This window comes from Callithrix jacchus, chromosome 14, assembly GCF_049354715.1.
Source record: "Callithrix jacchus isolate 240 chromosome 14, calJac240_pri, whole genome shotgun sequence".
NCBI lineage: Eukaryota > Metazoa > Chordata > Mammalia > Primates > Cebidae > Callithrix > Callithrix jacchus.
Genome location: NC_133515.1, coordinates 67,137,933 through 67,154,944, shown reverse-complemented (window position 1 = coordinate 67,154,944; position 17,012 = coordinate 67,137,933). Strand labels below are relative to the sequence as shown.

At 45.5% G+C, this 17,012-nt stretch overlaps 1 long non-coding RNA gene across 1 annotated transcript in view; it reads left to right on the top strand.

The window, feature by feature from the left end:
- LOC118147332 (uncharacterized) overlaps window positions 1-15,773 on the top strand; it is a 30,186-nt gene extending 14,413 nt beyond the window's left edge. The window contains exon 3 of the long non-coding RNA XR_004733619.3: window positions 12,840-15,773. This is a non-coding gene — a long non-coding RNA (uncharacterized LOC118147332). The remainder of the gene's footprint in view (window positions 1-12,839) is intronic.
- The last annotated feature ends 1,239 nt before the right edge of the window (window positions 15,774-17,012 follow it).

Sequence of the window (17,012 nt, the reverse complement as noted above, 5' to 3'; positions counted from 1 at the left end):
CCTTTTCCTGCTCAAGTAGAAGCTCTGCATGGAGAGAAGCTGTCTAGGCCTGGTGGGTGTCATCTCTAATACATCCATCTGTCCACCTTGCTGGAGACCAAACTTGGGCTAATCCCTGCAAAAGAGAAACCAGCAAGGAGAAAAGGCATCATTAGAAATGTAGTTTGACTGTGACAAGAATAACTCCTCAAAGTCCTTCACACACACACACGGGTTCATTTATTCATCATGAAAACCAGTGCAGGGCAGGGGGCTACCTTTTGATGGAGAAAAAAAGCTTCTGACTAGCTCTCACTAGTGAGTGGGCTGAAGGGGTGAGCTGGGCTCTTCTGACCTGTTGGTTATTTCTGTTGGATAAGGAGAGAGAATGTGCTGGGCTTTCTCTGCGTGAGGCTTGTACCTGTTACTCTCATTATTTCCTGAGTGGAGCCCAGTCTGCCTGGAACACTGGGAAACAATAGGATGTACAAGCATTGAAGGCACCACTGTGGCCACTTCAGGAGAGAATGGCAAAGGCAAGTCCCAATTAATGAAGTTACCTATGACAATTCCACTTCAGACAATTAACTCAAGTTCCCATCTTCAGCCCCCAGAGACCTGAGACACATCATTAAGTGTAAATTATAGTGATTCCTCCACCTGAGGTGTCCTATATTCTTGTGACCAGAGAATTTTCAGCTGAGAAACTTAAGATATGATAGAAAAAAATGGAGTTGGGGAACCAGTTACTGTATGAAAACTTTTGTAAGTATTTTCCCAGGGATTAATCAAAAAATCTCCACTTACCTTATGCAAAGATCATTTCAACCCCATTATAGACACAAGATGTTATTATTTGTTGTAAGCTAACATTTTCATAGCACATGCTATGTTGTAAGTGACAGAGCAGGAACATTGCCATCTTGGACAAGTAATGCATTTTAAAGTTCTCCTTGAGCAAAACCAGCCTAAATCCAATCCATAAGGCATCAGCTTAAAGGCTAATGTCAGCATGACCATAAACCACAAATGCCATCTCTGACTAGAAACATTTCAATCTAAGATAAACCTCTCTCCGACCAGAGACATGCCAGCCCCGAGATAACCTCCCCTTTGACTGGAGAGATGTCAGCCCCAAGATAATCTCCTCTCTAACCAGAAATATTTCAGCCCCATGATAAGCTTCTTCTCCACAAAGAAACAGTCCAAGTCTTTGATAAGCTCTCTCACCCTGAACCCTTAAATTCTTGTAGTCTGTCAGAGAAAGTGCTCCTGACCAAAATTGCCCAGAAGCAAATTCTCCAAAATAAACCTGTCTTTGACTGTTGAGCCACTTTTCATGTTTCTTTCTTCTTTCTTTAACTCTTACAGCAAGCACTATTTTAAGTGCTGTTGATAGACTAACCCATTTACTCTTACAGCAACCCTATAAGTAGATTACTGTTAACCCTTTTTGCATATGAGGTAATCGAGGCACAGATAATTTGCCCAAGGTTACACAACTAGCAAATGGCAGAGCTGGAATTTGAACTCAGGCTCCTTGGCTCCAGAGTCCATTCAACAAACAGAGCCCACGGAGCTGTGTGGTTAGTGAGACAAGCAGTCCATGCAAGCATGCAATTTGGGCTGAAAGACTCCCAGTGCAGGACACAGCACACAGAAGTAAATCTGCATTTAGTAGGATTTCACAGAAGAGTTATTTGTGTTGTGAAAAGCTTTCTGTTGTGCAGTTTTGTTTTTTTTTCCCCCCAAAAGGAAACAGATAACATGGACTATTTTAATATGTTTGTGAATTGGCCATTTGGGCCAGATTAAGGGGTTGGGCACTGGTGGGGAAAGGAATGCACAAAGTGGGGTCAGCCTCATTATCCAGCCCCTCCGTCCCACAGAGCACTCCCCAAGGCTGCATTCTTCATTTGAATGCATTTCAAAGTGCAGCTCGATTAATGCTTAATTATAACAATATTTCTGTCCATAATTCTTGTTAACCCTGTGAGGATGGCTTCAACTTCTCTTCCTTTGTCCACATAGTGGAGGAAATGCCAGAACACCATTGGCTCTCCCAGGCAGAGTAATTCTGCTGCTGCAGGTCCTATTCCCTGGCTGGGCTGAACCCCTTGGGGGCAGACACTCACATAGTGCACAGCATATTCTTCAAATGAAGCATTCTTCATTTGCCTTCTGTGCCTTCCCCTTGCACACTGGAATCCTTTCACATTCCAAAAGACCTCAAATCACCTTCCTGTTCTCTAGAGAAAAGTGCCCTGTTTCTTAAGCAAAGTGCTACACAGAAATAGTTAAATACATTTTCAAGTAAATAGGAGAGGGCTTTGGTCGTTCCCTGATGTAGGGGCGAGCCCAGATTATTTAAAAAGAGCATTGGAGAGACTCAGCAAATTCTGAAAACAAGTTGGATGCCTGCCAACTTGGGGCCAGACAAAAGACCTAACACCCACTTTCTCCCTACCCCACCCCCATTCCCACCTCCTGGCTTCCCGAGAATCTCAGCAACAATGCTAGTTAATCCAGGCCTGGGAACTGAGTGGGATGGGGGCTGGGGTCCCTGGGGTGGGTCATTCCAACTGCAGAGGACAGAAGCCTTCTGGAATAAAAGTCTTATGCCAGGCATACTCCTTTGGTCAATCCATCACCAACTCTATCATCGACACTATAGTGGTCCTAACTGTGTGGGCTCAGAGAGTGCTGGGAAGGAAGACCTGGGATGGGCATGGTGGTTGTGGAAGGAGGTCTTAGAAAGAGGGCTTGGATCCAAGTGTGAGAGAAATGGCAGCCACCCATGAGGGAAGGGGCATGTTTTCTCTCTCTTACCAGCTCTGTTCTCCTGGTCCAAAATCATTATTCATCATCAAAATAAAATTCCAAAGGGCCAGCTTGTTCTGGCATGGCAAAAACCGCTAGTTGGCCTGAGGGGCCATAATGAGGAGAAGGAACATGTAGTTAGTGGACTGAGATACTCGTGACATTGGGACAGATGAGGGGAGATCAGGTCTATGCCAAAAAACCCATCTTCCCCTTGTGCTGTAGCCTTCAAAAGTATCTCAGCACAAGAGAGGGAGGGAGAAAGAGAAGCTACACTTTTCAGAGTCCTGGAGTGGACGTTGGCTGTTTCTGCCCACCCAGACTCCATTGCCTTTGGGAACACCTCCTTCCCTTTCTCAGCCCTCTGATTTGGATGAGGCAGATCCTATGATGCTCACCCCCAACCCTTGCCACAGAGTCAGGCCAAGACCCACCCTCGCCAGTTGGAGCATTTATCCTGCCTGGAAAATGCTCCAGGGACTGGGTCAGGCAAATAAGACTCAAATTAGGGGTTTTGATAGATCCACCAGGAAAAGTGAAGCTCTCCTTCAGTGGGGATCACTAACTCTAGGGATAACGTCTGATGGAAAGTCCAGAAGCCAGCACGTGGCCAAGCCTGCCAAGGGGCAGCAGCATTGAGGGAAGGAGGGAGAGAGATCAAGTCCCGATGAGATCCTTCAAGTGCTTAGATTTTGGGAGCATGGAAGCCTACAAATTTCTTTTAGAAAAAAAAAAATTGACCATCTTAAAGTGAACAAATCTATGATATCTAGTACATTCACAATGTGGCACAAATACCACCTCTAGCTCCAAAACACTTTCATCCCCCCAGAATAAAACCCTGTGCTCATTTAGCAGTTACTCCTTATTCTGTCTCTCCTCAACTCTGGCAAACACCAGTCTACTTTCTATTTCTATGAGTTTACCTATTCTGAATATTTCACATAAACGGAATCATACTATATGTGATCTTTTGTGACTGGCTTCTTTCACATAGCATAATTTTTAGAGGTTCATCCACCTTATAGCATGGGTCAGTACTTCATTTCCTTGTATGGTATATTAGTCTATTCTTGTGTTGCTATAAAGAAATACCTGATACTGGGTAATTTATAAAGAAAAGAGGTTTAATTGGCTCATGGTTCCACAGGCTATACAGGAAACATGATGTTGGCATCTGCTTGGCTTCTGGGGAGGCCTCAGGAAACTTACAGTCATGGCAGAAGGTGAAGGGGGAGCCAACACTTCATATGGCCAAGCAGGAGCCAGAGACAGTGAGGTGGGAGGTGCTCTACACTTTTAAACAACCAGATCTCATGAGAACTCACTCAATACTGTGAGGATAGTACCAAGGAGATGGTACTAAACCATTTATGAGAAATCCACCCCTATGACTCAATCACCTCCCATCAGCCCCTACCTCCAATATTGGGGATTGCAATTTGATATGTGATTTGGTAAGGACACAGATCCAAGCCATATCAAATGGCTTAATATTATTCCCTTGTGTAGACATACCACATTATTTCCTTATTTACAGACAGGATCTCACTCTCGCCCAGGCTGGAGTGCAGTGGGGTGATCATAGCCTGCCTAACTTAAAATGATTTTTTTCTTTGTACAGACAAGGGTCTTGCTATGTTGCCCAGGCTGGTCTTGAACTCCTGGCCTCAAGCAATCCTCCTACTTTGGCCTCCCAAAATGCCAGGATTACAAGAATAAGCCACTACACCTCACCCACAAACCACATTTTGTTTATTCATTCATCTGTTGATGGACGTTTATGTTGTTTCCACCTCTGGGCTATTGTGAACAGCACTGCTATGAAAATTCATGTACAAGTATTTGTCTGAACACCTGTTTTCAATATTTTTGGGTGTATGTCTAGGAGTGGAATTTCTGGATTACATAGTAATTCTGTGTTTAACTTTTTGAAGACCTGCCAGATTCTTCCTCAGCATCTGAACGCAAATTCCTTTTTTATTGTCCCATTTGACTGAACAAGATGTGTTACATGCCAAGACTGAAACCTTTACTGCCCCCAGAGCCTCCAGCAGAATGTCCCTCACTAGTTTGAAATTGTTCCTGGGCTGGTAATTGTAATGGTGCAATCCATAGCCCAGGAATGACCAAAGCTAAGGAGCCATACCCCAAAATAGCCCCTCTTCAGCTGCTGGGAGAGGCCTGCCTGGCCAGTGACTGTCGGTAATTCTGTCTGTGCCTTCTGCCTGAACGGCCTCCCACAGAGCAGTGCTGAGAGGTTGCAGGCTGGTTTAGACTGAATTTCAGGTAGAGGCAAGGCTTTGGGATGGTCTCTCTCCCCATAGATCCAGGTCTTTGGATGGCCTTTTCCATCCATCAGCAGATATGGGAATGCCAGGATTATTAGGTGCTATGCTCTGAGTGTTTTGTCCCCTCAAAATTCATGTGGTGATATCCTAATCCCCCAAGGTGATGGTATTAGGAGGTGGCATCTTCGGGAGGTCATTAAGTCACGAGGGTGGAGACCTCCTGAATGGGACTAGTGTCCTTATAAAAGAAGCCCCGGAGAGTGGCCTTGCCTCTTCCACCATGTGAGAAGGTGCCATCTATAAGAATGGGATTTCTCACCAGACGCCAAATCTGCCAGTGCCTTGATCTTAGACTTACCAGCCTTCAGAATGGTGAGAAGTAAATTTCTGTTGTTTATAAGCTGCCCAGTTTATGGTATTTTGTTATAGCAGCCTAAACAGATGAAGACAGGGAGTGACCATGGAGAGAGAACCAAGGCCAGGACAATTGGGGTTCACCTGGCACCTATCCAGTATGTGGCATTAAGCAAGTCACTTTCTCTCTCTGGGCTTCAGTTTCTCAAGTGACAAATGAGAGTGGCCTATTAAATGATGACACTGATGGTCTCTGGTCCTGGGTGCATCTCACTCCACCCTGCTCCCAAGCTTTCCCTGTCTCTCTGAATCTTCGTTAAAGTCTAGGATTTTGCAGCTGGCAGAGGCCATGGAGATAATCCAGACCACCTGCCCTGGTGCCTCTTCTCATTTCTCAGAGTTTGCATGCTGACCGCTGTGTGCCAGGCAGCTCCTGGAGAGCATTCACGATCAGTACCAGTGTCTTCCTGTGGCTGCCCAATAAATAAAGCAGTTGTTACGGATGGAGGGACAGCGAGGTGTGCTCGCCACAGCTGGCCCTTAATGATGTTGGACTTCCCGAGATTGCTGGGCTAGGCAGCTTCCTATTTCAGTGCAGGGCCTGGAGACACCAATTTCACCCACACCAACAACAGGACTGTAAGTGCCCCCAATGCCTGTTGCAGCAGCTATGGAGTGCAGAGCAGCATTTGGGGTGTCTTTCTTGTACACACATACACACACATGCACACACACACAGAGCTATCACGAGGCTTGTCCTCTACCTACTACAGACATATAAGAATGCCCCTCTCTAATATTCCATCATTCTAATCAAATAATCACTAATTTAGAACATATAAGTATACTTGATGTATCAAAAAATGCTGTAACAGAGTAAGGTGCTTTGTTACTATTGCTATTATAATTGCCCAATCCTTATAAATCCAAAAGATACAAATGTCAACTTCCTAACTGCAATTTCAAGAGGAGTCTCGGTACCCAAACTTTGAATGTTTACATGGGAAATCTAATGCTCTTGGACTAGTATTTTAAATACAACATGATAGAGGCCAACACTCGGGCCCTTTCTGTGGAAGTGGGGCAGCCTGTGGTTTGAAAACTGTGGTTTAAAGACCAACTTGTTCATGTCATGGACATTCACTTTTTGCAGGGTCACTCAATTGCCTCATTGAAAGATGGGTGCTGTGTGAGTCCTGGGGCTCCGTGCCCCATCCCTAGGTGTCTTCTCAAGGATCCAAGGTTAACATGGCTATTGGTGGGCTAAGGGGCCTTGACCACAGGAAATGCCAATGGGGCCTGGGTAATGAAGGGCAGTGAGGGGTGAACTATTCTGGGTAGAAAAGAATTCGGCAGTGGTGCTCCTGCTTTTTAAGTGCTGCTGATGTTGGCAAGGTGAGGCAGGTGATGAATGAGGATAGAGTAGCGGCAGGAGGTGATGAAACGACCCCTAAGTTGTTCCTACACTGAGATCCAGGGTCTGTGAGTAAAGCTCTTGGGACTATAGCCCCTGAGGATTTGGGCCATGTGATTTCACCTTGCCCTGGGAGGCACCCTTAGGCCCTCACCTCTCAAGCCATCTGTGTCTCTTCAACCAAGGCAGGGGGTGTGGTCTTCTTGCAGAAGGTGACACAAGGTAGGCACACAGTGCCACAAAAAGGCCTCGCTCCTGACTGATTCATCGTTGCTGTTTGGCATGTAAGGAGTGGGTATGTGTGCAGGAGACCCCTGCCCCTAGCACTTGGTTACTCCACTGGCCCCCAGGCATTCTGCCAGATGGCAGAGCAGGACAGAGGCACAAAGAAGGTGAGGCACTGTGTGTGGGTGTGTGCATTTTGGAGCATCCATCCATAAATCCAATCAGACCAGGGCAGGCTCTTCCTTGGGCCCCTACTGTTCTGTCCCTCAGGCCAGGGATATGGAATAGCTAGGAATATAGACTGGCCAGGGCCAGCGGAATCTGTACTAAGGGGAAAGGGCTAGGAGAGCCCGCCAGAGAGCCAGGGGTCTGCACAATGGAAACTCTCCCCGCTGGTGCTGACCAGAAGCCTGGGTTGCCCTTTGGCCTAGGCAAAATAGACAGCTGTCTGCGTGGTAGACAATAACAGTCAGAAGAGACTCCAGTGCCTCTCTCGATGTAGTTCTCTTTTGTGCCTGATATCCCCTAGTCAGCAGTTCTCACCTTTGGGTTTTAATGGATTAAAAGGGATACGTTTCTGGAGAGGGGGAGGGTATCACATGTGAAGACCCTTCTCTTCGGCAGTATATTTCTCCCATGATAAAAGGGCCCTTGGCCCCCACCCCTACTGCCTCCAAGGCCTGGAGCTGGGTGGGGGCAAGTTCCCTCAGTGGGGCAGATGTGTAGAAGTCCAGCGTTCTTGACTTCCTTGTTTTGCTGTGAGCATCACAGCAGTGCGCAAAGGAGGGAGCAGGCAGGGGAAAGGGTAGGCTTGTGTGAGTGGCTGCTGTGAATTTTAATTCAATTCAGTCTGGCTGGCTTACTGAATCAATGTTGGGAAAACATAGCGTTCTCCTGGGAGGAGAGGTGTTTGGTATAAATAGAAGGTATTATCATTAAGAGGCAATAGGGGGACGTCATGTCGCTCAATACAGCACAAGGCAGCAGCCGGAGCCCCAGCCGTGGGCTGCAGAGCTACGAGCAACTGCTTTCATTTACTTGTCCCCAAATAAAAAGCCCTTTCTTCCTTCCAGGGCTCTCTCGGGGCCCTTAGCCCCTTCTCTGCTGGAGAAATTGAGCCACCTCATTCTCAGGGGGTGCTCGATGGGGTCCTAACCATGCCAGTGAACTAACTGTAGAACAGGGTTGCCATTCTGCACTTGAACTCTGAGCAAGAGCACTGCCTTCCCTCATATGCCACCTTATTCTTTCTAAACAGATTTATTGAGGTACAGCTTACATTGCATATAATTTACCTATTTAAAGTATATGATTCGGCCGGGTGCAGTGGCTCATGCCTATAATCTCAGCACTTTGGGAGGCTGAGGTGGGCGGATCACCTGAGGTCAGGAGTTCAAGACCAGCCTGGCCAACAGTACAGTCTGTCTCTACTAAAAATACAAAATGTTAGCTGGGGGTGGTGGTGGGTGCCTGTAATCCCAGCTACTCAGGAGGCTGAGGCAGGAGAATCGCTTGAACCCAGGAGGCGGAGGTTGCAGTGAGCTGAGATCATGCCATCGCACTCCAACCTGGGCAACAACAGTGAAACTCTGCCTCAATAAATAAATAAATAGCTCTCATAAACAAGTTTTTGTGTGGGCATATTTTTCCTTTCCCTTGAGAACATACCCCGGAGTGGAATTGCTGGGTCATACGGCAACTCCATGTTTAATTATTTGAGGAGTTCTTTCTTGCTCTTTTTTAAAATCATCATTATTTTTTCCAGGATACACAGATGCCAGAGAAATGGAGTCAGTAGTTCCTCCTCCTTGTTTTTAACAACACTTACCAAAAAACTATTATTATTAAGTGGGGGCCTGCTAGACAATCACTTATCAATGACCTCTTTAGCTCTTTTTATGTTCCAGGCACTGTTCTGGAAGCTGGGGAGGCAGCACTGTGAATGGTGAGTCGACCAGTCACACTGTAGCCTCACCTCTATGAGAACTTTGGCTTTTACCCTGAATAGGATGCAGATAACTTGGAGGTTTGTTTTTTCTGTACAGGTTTATTGAGATATAATTGACAACCAAAACTCAACAAACTACACACAAAGCGTACAATTTCATGAGTTTTGATGTGCGAGTATGTATACCTACGAAACCATCACCACCATCAAGACAGTGAACATCTTCCTCCAAAAGCTTCCTCATAGCCCTTGGTAATTCCTGCCTCCTGCCTGCCTGTCCATACCCACCTGTCCTCAGTCAACCATTGAGCAAACTACAGATTAGTCACATTTTCTAGAATGGAACAGTATGTGCTCTTTTTAGTGTTGCTTTTACAATTTGGCATAATCGTTTTGAGGTTCATCATATTGTTGCTTGCATTAGGAGTTCATTTCTTTTTATTGTTGACTAGTAGTTCATTCTATGGATGTGCCACAATTTCTCTATCCATTCCCCAGCTGATGGACATTAGGGTTGTTGCATGTGGGATCTTACGGCAGATGTATGTTTAACTTTATAAGAAATTATCAAACTGTTTTCTAAAGCAATTTTATTATTTTATACTCCCATCAGCAGTATATAAAAGTACTAGTCGCTTGTAGTTTTTTTCTAACGCTTGGAATTGTCCATCTTTTAAATTGTATTAAATTTAATAGGTATGTAATGATTTCGCATCATGATTTAAATGTGCATTTCTCAATGACTGGTGATGTTGAGCATCTTTTCCTATGTTTATTTGCCATCTGTTTATCTTCTTTAAAGAACTGTATATCTAAATCTTCTGCTCATTATTTTTTAAAGTTGGGTCTCAGGTTTTCTTATTATCGAATTCAGAGTTCTTTATGAAGAGTGTTCTCAACAATGTTTTATAGTTTCCAGCATGCATTTCTGTAGGATATCTGTGCTCCCACATACCCTGGTGTGGAAGCACCACCTCCTGGGTGGGCTCAAGTTTGCAGTAGTTACCCAGTTGACTGAAATAGCGAGGATTTTCTCCTGGGGCCACTTGCTGGGATCATGGAGATCCTTATCAATACATGGTATCAGTAGCTGCCTACTCTCCCTGCCAGGGAGTACCCTGTGGCCACCACAGGGAATGATGAGACTTTCTGGCTGCCATCCTACAGACCTTCAAGAGCAGCCCAAGTGCCTTGGAGCTTTATGGCATCCAAATCCAGGAAGCAAGGTTAATCCTATAGGAGAGGAATATCTTTTCCTCACCCATTGCTATGTTCGCAGCTGAGGTCCCTATAACAAAAGGTAGACCAACAAGAGCAAACCTTAATGCTAGGTTTGATGAAGAAGTGAATAATGGCAGTGAAGTATGATTGGATTAAAAGTATGATCTAATGCCAACAAACTGGGGGAACTTCACAAGTCCTATTTGTTTGGATCCTCTCAGTGACTCTTTCTCTTCAGAGATGAGGATGTTCCTTACCTCTCACATGAGGGTCTTCTGATCTGCTATAGTAGAGGGTCAGAAAAATCCTTCCGAGAGCAGATGGCCTGCTTCAGGGGAGAAGAAGGGAAGGTGAAAGCAACCTTCCTGCTTCTGCCACTTGTACAAATGCCGAGATACCATATTTGGGGGGTAGCATGCCCTGAACCCCATCAAGCCAATAGTGCAGAGAGCCAGCTCCTTCCTCCCACACGGCGTTGTGCTTCCTGACATGGGCTTGTCAATGCAGCTCTGCTTGTGTCCCCTGAATCATTTTCTTGGCTACTACCATAATTTTTTCCAGGAACACACCCACAGATGAGAAATAGCTAGACCAATGTTGTTGATGCCAAAAGCCAAGAAGGAGTGGTGGCAGGGTGAGTCTGAAGCCCAGAAGAACTTCTGTGAATTCTTCCACTGGGTGTTTCTAAGATTTACTCCCCTCCCCCATGCCCCATTATCTCATGCTGGATTAAAGCCATAGATGCCAGGCTCATCTCCTTTCCTCTAGACTCTTATCATCTTTAAGCATTGCTCTACAGTGTGGGCCAGATTCATTCTCTTCTGTTAAAATATCCATCATCTTCCTTCCCTGTTCAAGAACCATCCATGGCTGGGTGCTGTGGCTCACGCCTGTAATTCTCACACTTTGGGAGACCAAAGGGGGCAGATCACTTGAGGTCAGGAGTTTGAAACCAGCCTGGCTAACATGATGAAATCCTGTCTCTACTAAATATGCAAAAAAATTAGCCGGGTGTAGTGGTGGGTGCCTATAATCCCAGCCACTTGGGAAGCTGAGGCAGGAGAGTTGCTTGAACCCAGGAGGTGGAGGTTGCAATGAGCTGAGATCGTGCCATTGTACTCCAGCCTAGGCAACAGAGCAAGACGCTGTCTCAAAAAAAAAAAAAAAAAAAAAAAAAAAGAGAGAACCATCCATGACTCCTCTGTGTCTTCAGGATGAGTTCCAAACTTTTGGCCTGGTTCAAGAAAGCCCAACACAGAAAGCCCAACACCTGGTCCTTCCCTATGTGTTCCAAATACTCTTTTGCAGCCAGCCCAGTTTTCTTACCGGCCCCAGCATGCTCCTACCTCTAAGCCTTTCTCATGGATGCCTTGTCTTACCCCTCCCCACACCCACCTGTCCAAATCTCACTTCTCCTTAAAGGTCAGTGCAAATCCTATTTTTCTATGAAATGTTACCAACAATTATGGCTGACTTTACCGTCTTCTGTTCCTTACAGTTAATCAGAGGTTTTCTTTTATAACTTGCTTCCACTTTTATTGGTTCTATTAGTTCTTTCTTAGTTATTAGTTCATTTATTAGCTCTATTGGCTCCCTTTTAGTGAGGCTATCTATGCTAGACACCACACACACAACATATACACATACACTTGTACTTTTTTTGCGTGATTTGTAAGTGCTGGTTCTTCATAAAAGCTATTCTAACTCAAACAGCAAGTCTGGACTCCCAGAAACTCTATATGTAGATGCCAACATGGAGATTCAGAGAGCCCAGGTAACTTGCTCATATCCCACAGTAAGTGAGTGTTGTGGGTGGGCTTTGAGCCCATGGCCATGCCCTTCCTGCTCTCACACACGGCCTCCCAAGGCCCTGGAGGAAGGCAGGGCTGACAGCCTCGTGCTGCAGGGGAAGAAGAGAACTGAAGCACAGAGAGGCTGTTCTCTTCTAGGACACACAGGAGCAAAAGGCAACCAGAGTGGAAAGTGGATCGTTCCATTTTTAAAAAATTATAGAAAAAAACGATAAAAAATTTACTATTTTAACCTTTTTAAGTGAATAATTCAGTGGCAATAAGTATACTCCCGATGTCTTACAAGCATCCTCACTCTCTAATTCCAAAACATTTTCATCACTCCAAAAGGATACCCTGCATCCATTAAGCAGTCCCTCCCCATTAACTTCTCCCCCAGCCCCTTACAACCGTGAATCTGCCTGTGTCTCTATGGATGTGCCCATCCTGGACATCTCAAAGAAGTGAAATCATATGATATGTGGCCTTGTGTATCTAGATTCTTTCACTGGGCCCTTTCATTTTAATGCTGCACTTAAGATAGCTTATCTGGGTTGTAGTGTAAAATTATGTGTCAAGTGGCTGTATCAAAATGGAATGAACCTTTTCTCTTGTTGATCTGTCTTTTGTTATAGGGACCTCAGCTGTGATGTTGCTCAGCCTGGAATCCAGGTTTTCTGATGCCTATTGGTGAAGAAAATGCATCCCACTGCCTGCCCCAGTGCTTTGAATTTGACCCGTAGCCTTGAATTGCCTCTATTTCATGAGATCTGTCTGTCTTCTTGCTTTTCTTCCAGATCCTACTCCCACCCCAAACATACAGCCCCTGACACAGAGCTGGGCATGTGTGGGCTCTCACTCATGCTGGCTGAACTGCTTGCACTCTTAGGGCATCTGGCCTCCTTCAGCAGAGAGGACCCAGCAAGCAGGACTCGGACTGCCTCCACTACCCCAGCTGAATTCCAGCCCTGCTCACCCTCTCCAGGTCAGAACATCAGCACTGGAACTTGAGTACTTCCCCCATGCCTGCGGGACTTGGGCTTGTACTCTCTCTGAGGTTGGACGACCCTGAATTGGGGTTTTCCAGCTGGAAGAATCCCTCCACAGAAGCTGGAATTTTCCTTCTGTTTTCTCCTTTGCTCTCAACATCTCAGCAAAAAGCATCACCTATAAATGTGAAGGCTGATTAATTCTAAGTCTGGGGCTACTGTTGATACAGACACAGCTGGCGAGATACAGAATTAAACAAACACAAGGTCCTTTGCTGACTCAGCAGCTGGTGGAACAGGGGACAAGCCCTTGGGCATTCTAGAAAGCCCTGCCTGCCCAGTGGTAATTTTCTCTTTTGGGTTTCTTACCAGGAAAGCAATTCCCAGCCACTCTTGCCAGCCTATCTGTTTCACTAAGCCAGAGAACATATTATTGTAAGAGATTTGATCATTGCTTTCTGCTCTCAAGGGACCCCCCTCCATCGAGTCCAATTTTCTGTCCCTGCCTTTACCATTAGAGAGTCTTTTTGGTGGAGCAAGGCACTACTCTCCTCTGTGCTTTTTTAGTGTCTGGTAGAGGCAGTACCAAGGGGTAGCTGGGAGGATGGTTAGCTACCATCTCTATTTCAAAATAATAACAGTGCACTTATAATGCTACCACTGTTTCCACCCAAATCTACCATTGTCATCCTTCCAACCAATTGCTCTCTCTAAATCCTTTCTAGATAGACATTCCATAGCCACACCACCCCTCTGTACGAATGAGTTGATCAGGCCTTTCTCTTTGTGGGAGGCACAGCTTGCAGGCTCATTTTAGTTGCTGGGTCTCTGCATCTCAAAATATGGGCATGAATATGAGGTAAATGTCTCATCTGTGTCCTACGTATCTCTGTGCACATGCAGCACACAGACTGTTCATCCCTTCCAGGCAGCTTTCAGACTTTGCTTCATTGTGGTCAAAACTGAGTATAAGGGATGGTGTATGCGTACAGATCCCAAGTGCAGCGTTGGCCTGAGGTCTCACACCCCTTTGCTTGTTCCTTAGGCTTTCATAGGCCTAGATAAGTGACTGATGTATTTCCTGTCTTTTTTTTTTTTTTTTTTTGGTGGTGGTAGTGGGGGGCGTGTCTTGCTCTGTCACCGGGGCTGGAGTGTGCTAGCACCATTATAGCTCACCGCAGCCTTGAATTCCTGGGCTCAAGCTCCATCTGCCTCAGCTTCCTGAGTAGCTGGGACGATAGGTACCTGGCACCAAGCCCACCTTGTGTTTCCCCTCTTGCCACCTTACCCTGAATGTGACTGAGATCTAACAGTTTCTTTCCTGGTTATTTTATTTGTTTCCAATGGTTAGGCTGTATAAATGATGCTACAATGATCATCTTTGTGCCTTCCGCCTGTCATTGAAGTAATTTCAATGACAGGGAAGGATGTTCAGAATCCAATTGGATTTAAATATATTCAAGAGATGTGGCCCCGCCAGATTGGAAGAGCATGAAAAGAATTCAGAATAACATTAAACAGTCGATAGGGGACTTCTAATATAGAGGGGAAGGACCTGAGTTGCAGGTGAGGGGCTGGTTTTGTAAATTCAAATCAGGCTTGATAATTAGGGAAGATACAGAAAGTGAGGAAGATATAACTCAGAGCACAGGCTGTGAGACCACCCATTTGGAGGATTTGAACTGGGAATCACCAAGTTTCAGCACAGCTTCTGCATAATCAGGCTCAAGTGATTTGTTGTTATCATGAGGAGAATCTCCCTAGGCATCTATAGCTCCAGATTTCGTGATCCAGCCACAAATGTCGTCAGTGAGCAACTCAACCTAGCAAGAGGGTCATCCAATTTGCTTGGAATGTTAATCCTAATTTCTTGGAATGGTAAAAATATTTTCTCTCTTTGTGAGTTAGGGTCTTTAACTCAGGGGAAGTTTAGACTTAATTGTGGATATAGGCCAGGCTTGGTGGCTCATGCCTGTAATCCTAGCACTTTGAAAGTCCACAGCAGCTGGATCACTTGAGGCCAGGAGTTCAAGATCAGCCTGGCCAACACGGTGAAACCCCTGTCTCTACTAAAAATACAAAACTTAGCCGGGCATAGTGACATGTTCCTGTAACTCAGGAAACTGCTACTCAGGAGGCTGAGGTAGGGGAATGACCTGAATCCAGGAAGTGGAGGTTCCAGTGAGCTGAGATTTAGCCACTGCACTCCAGCCTGGGCAACAGAGTAAGACTCTGTCATAAAACAACAACAACAAAAAGAATTAATTATGGATATAAAAATGCAAATCAAAATAATAATATTACTAGTTTTTAAAAATTAAGTTTAGGAATAATCCATGTATATTTGGTGGTTTTAAAGAGCTTGTTGAGAGTAATTAATAAATTAGCCTCATGAAATGGCCTTTTCCTGACCCTCCCCTACAGGGCTTAAAACAATAACAGTATTAATTTTGCTCTCTTTATCTAGCAGAATTAAGGCCTGCCCAATTTCAAGGGGAGGAGAAATAAAGCCCCACTTCTTCATAGGGGTCTGGAAAAATTGCAGTGGTCCTCCAGGGCCATTGGCTTCCCCTGACAGTCCCTTTGAGGCCCTTTAGGTTTTCATTAACCCCTTTATCAAGGTGTTTCCAGCCTTCCAGTCCCAAGCCCCATTCTTTAGGTTTCATTATGATAGTACCCCACTTCTAGGTATTAAATCTATGTCAAGTATCAATTGCTGAGCAATAAACCATCCCTAAACATAGTAGCTCAAAAACAACCACAAGACTAATTTTTCTCATGGGTCTTCAATTTGGTGGGGGACTTGGTGGAGATAGCTCATCTCTGCTCCACACCATACTAGCTGGAGCAGCTTGAAGGCTGGGGCCTGGGTCCTCTGGAGGTGCAGTTACTCATAGGTCTGACAGCTGGTCCTTGCTGTGGGCTGGGACCTTAGCGGGGCCTCTCGGCCAGCCAGTCTATACATGCCTTCCCCACGTGTCCTGGGCTTCCTCACACCATGGTGGCTGGGTTCCAAGGGCATGTGTCCTGAGAGAGGCAGGTATAAGCAATGTCTCCTGTTATGGCCTAGACTTACGAACTACACAGCATCACTTCCACCACATTCTGCATAGAATTAGTCACGAAGTCCCACCCAATTTCAAAAGGAGGGAAAATAGACTCCACCTCTTGGTTGGGGAGCAGCAACGTTCTAGAACATGTGGGACCAAGATGTGGCCATTTTGAGAAAGGGCTATCTGTCACAGTCTTTTACTGGTCTGTCATTGGCTATGACTTACCCTGGGGTGGGGGGTGGGAGGGTGAATACAAACTCCCAGGTGCTTTCATCTGAGAAAAGTATCTCCAGTAACCGACTATCTTCTTAAGATAGTCACTGGTATGGGGTGTTCATAATAAAGGCACATCGAAATTGAGGAAGAGATGCTCAGAAATACTCAAGGGTAGGTTTAGGGCTTATAAGAAGCATCAACAGTATCTGTTACAGGATAGTAAAACAAAATGCTAGGCCTAGCATGGTGGCTTACACCTGTAATCCCAGCACTTTGAGAGGCCGAGGAAGACGGATCACTTGCGGTCAGGAGTTCGAGACCAGCCTGGCCAACATGGTGAAACCCTGTCTCTACTAAAATTACAAAAATTAGCCAGGCATGGTGGCAGGTGCCTGTAGTCCCAGCTACTCTGGAGGTTGAAACAGAATAGCTTGAAACCAGGAGGTGGAGGTTTCCGTGAGCTGAGATTGTACCAGTGCACTTCAGCCTGGGTGACAGAGTGAGACTCTGTCTCAAAAAACAAAAACAAAACAAAAAAACCCCTGATGGTTCAGAAGTCAGTACCAGGTATAGTGGTTCACACCTATAATCCCAGCTTTTTGGGAGGCAGAGGCAGGAGATCACCTGAGGCTAGGAGTTCAAGACCAGCCTGGGCAATATAACAAGACCCAGTCTCTACAAAAAAGTTTTAAAAATTAGCCCAGGGATATGA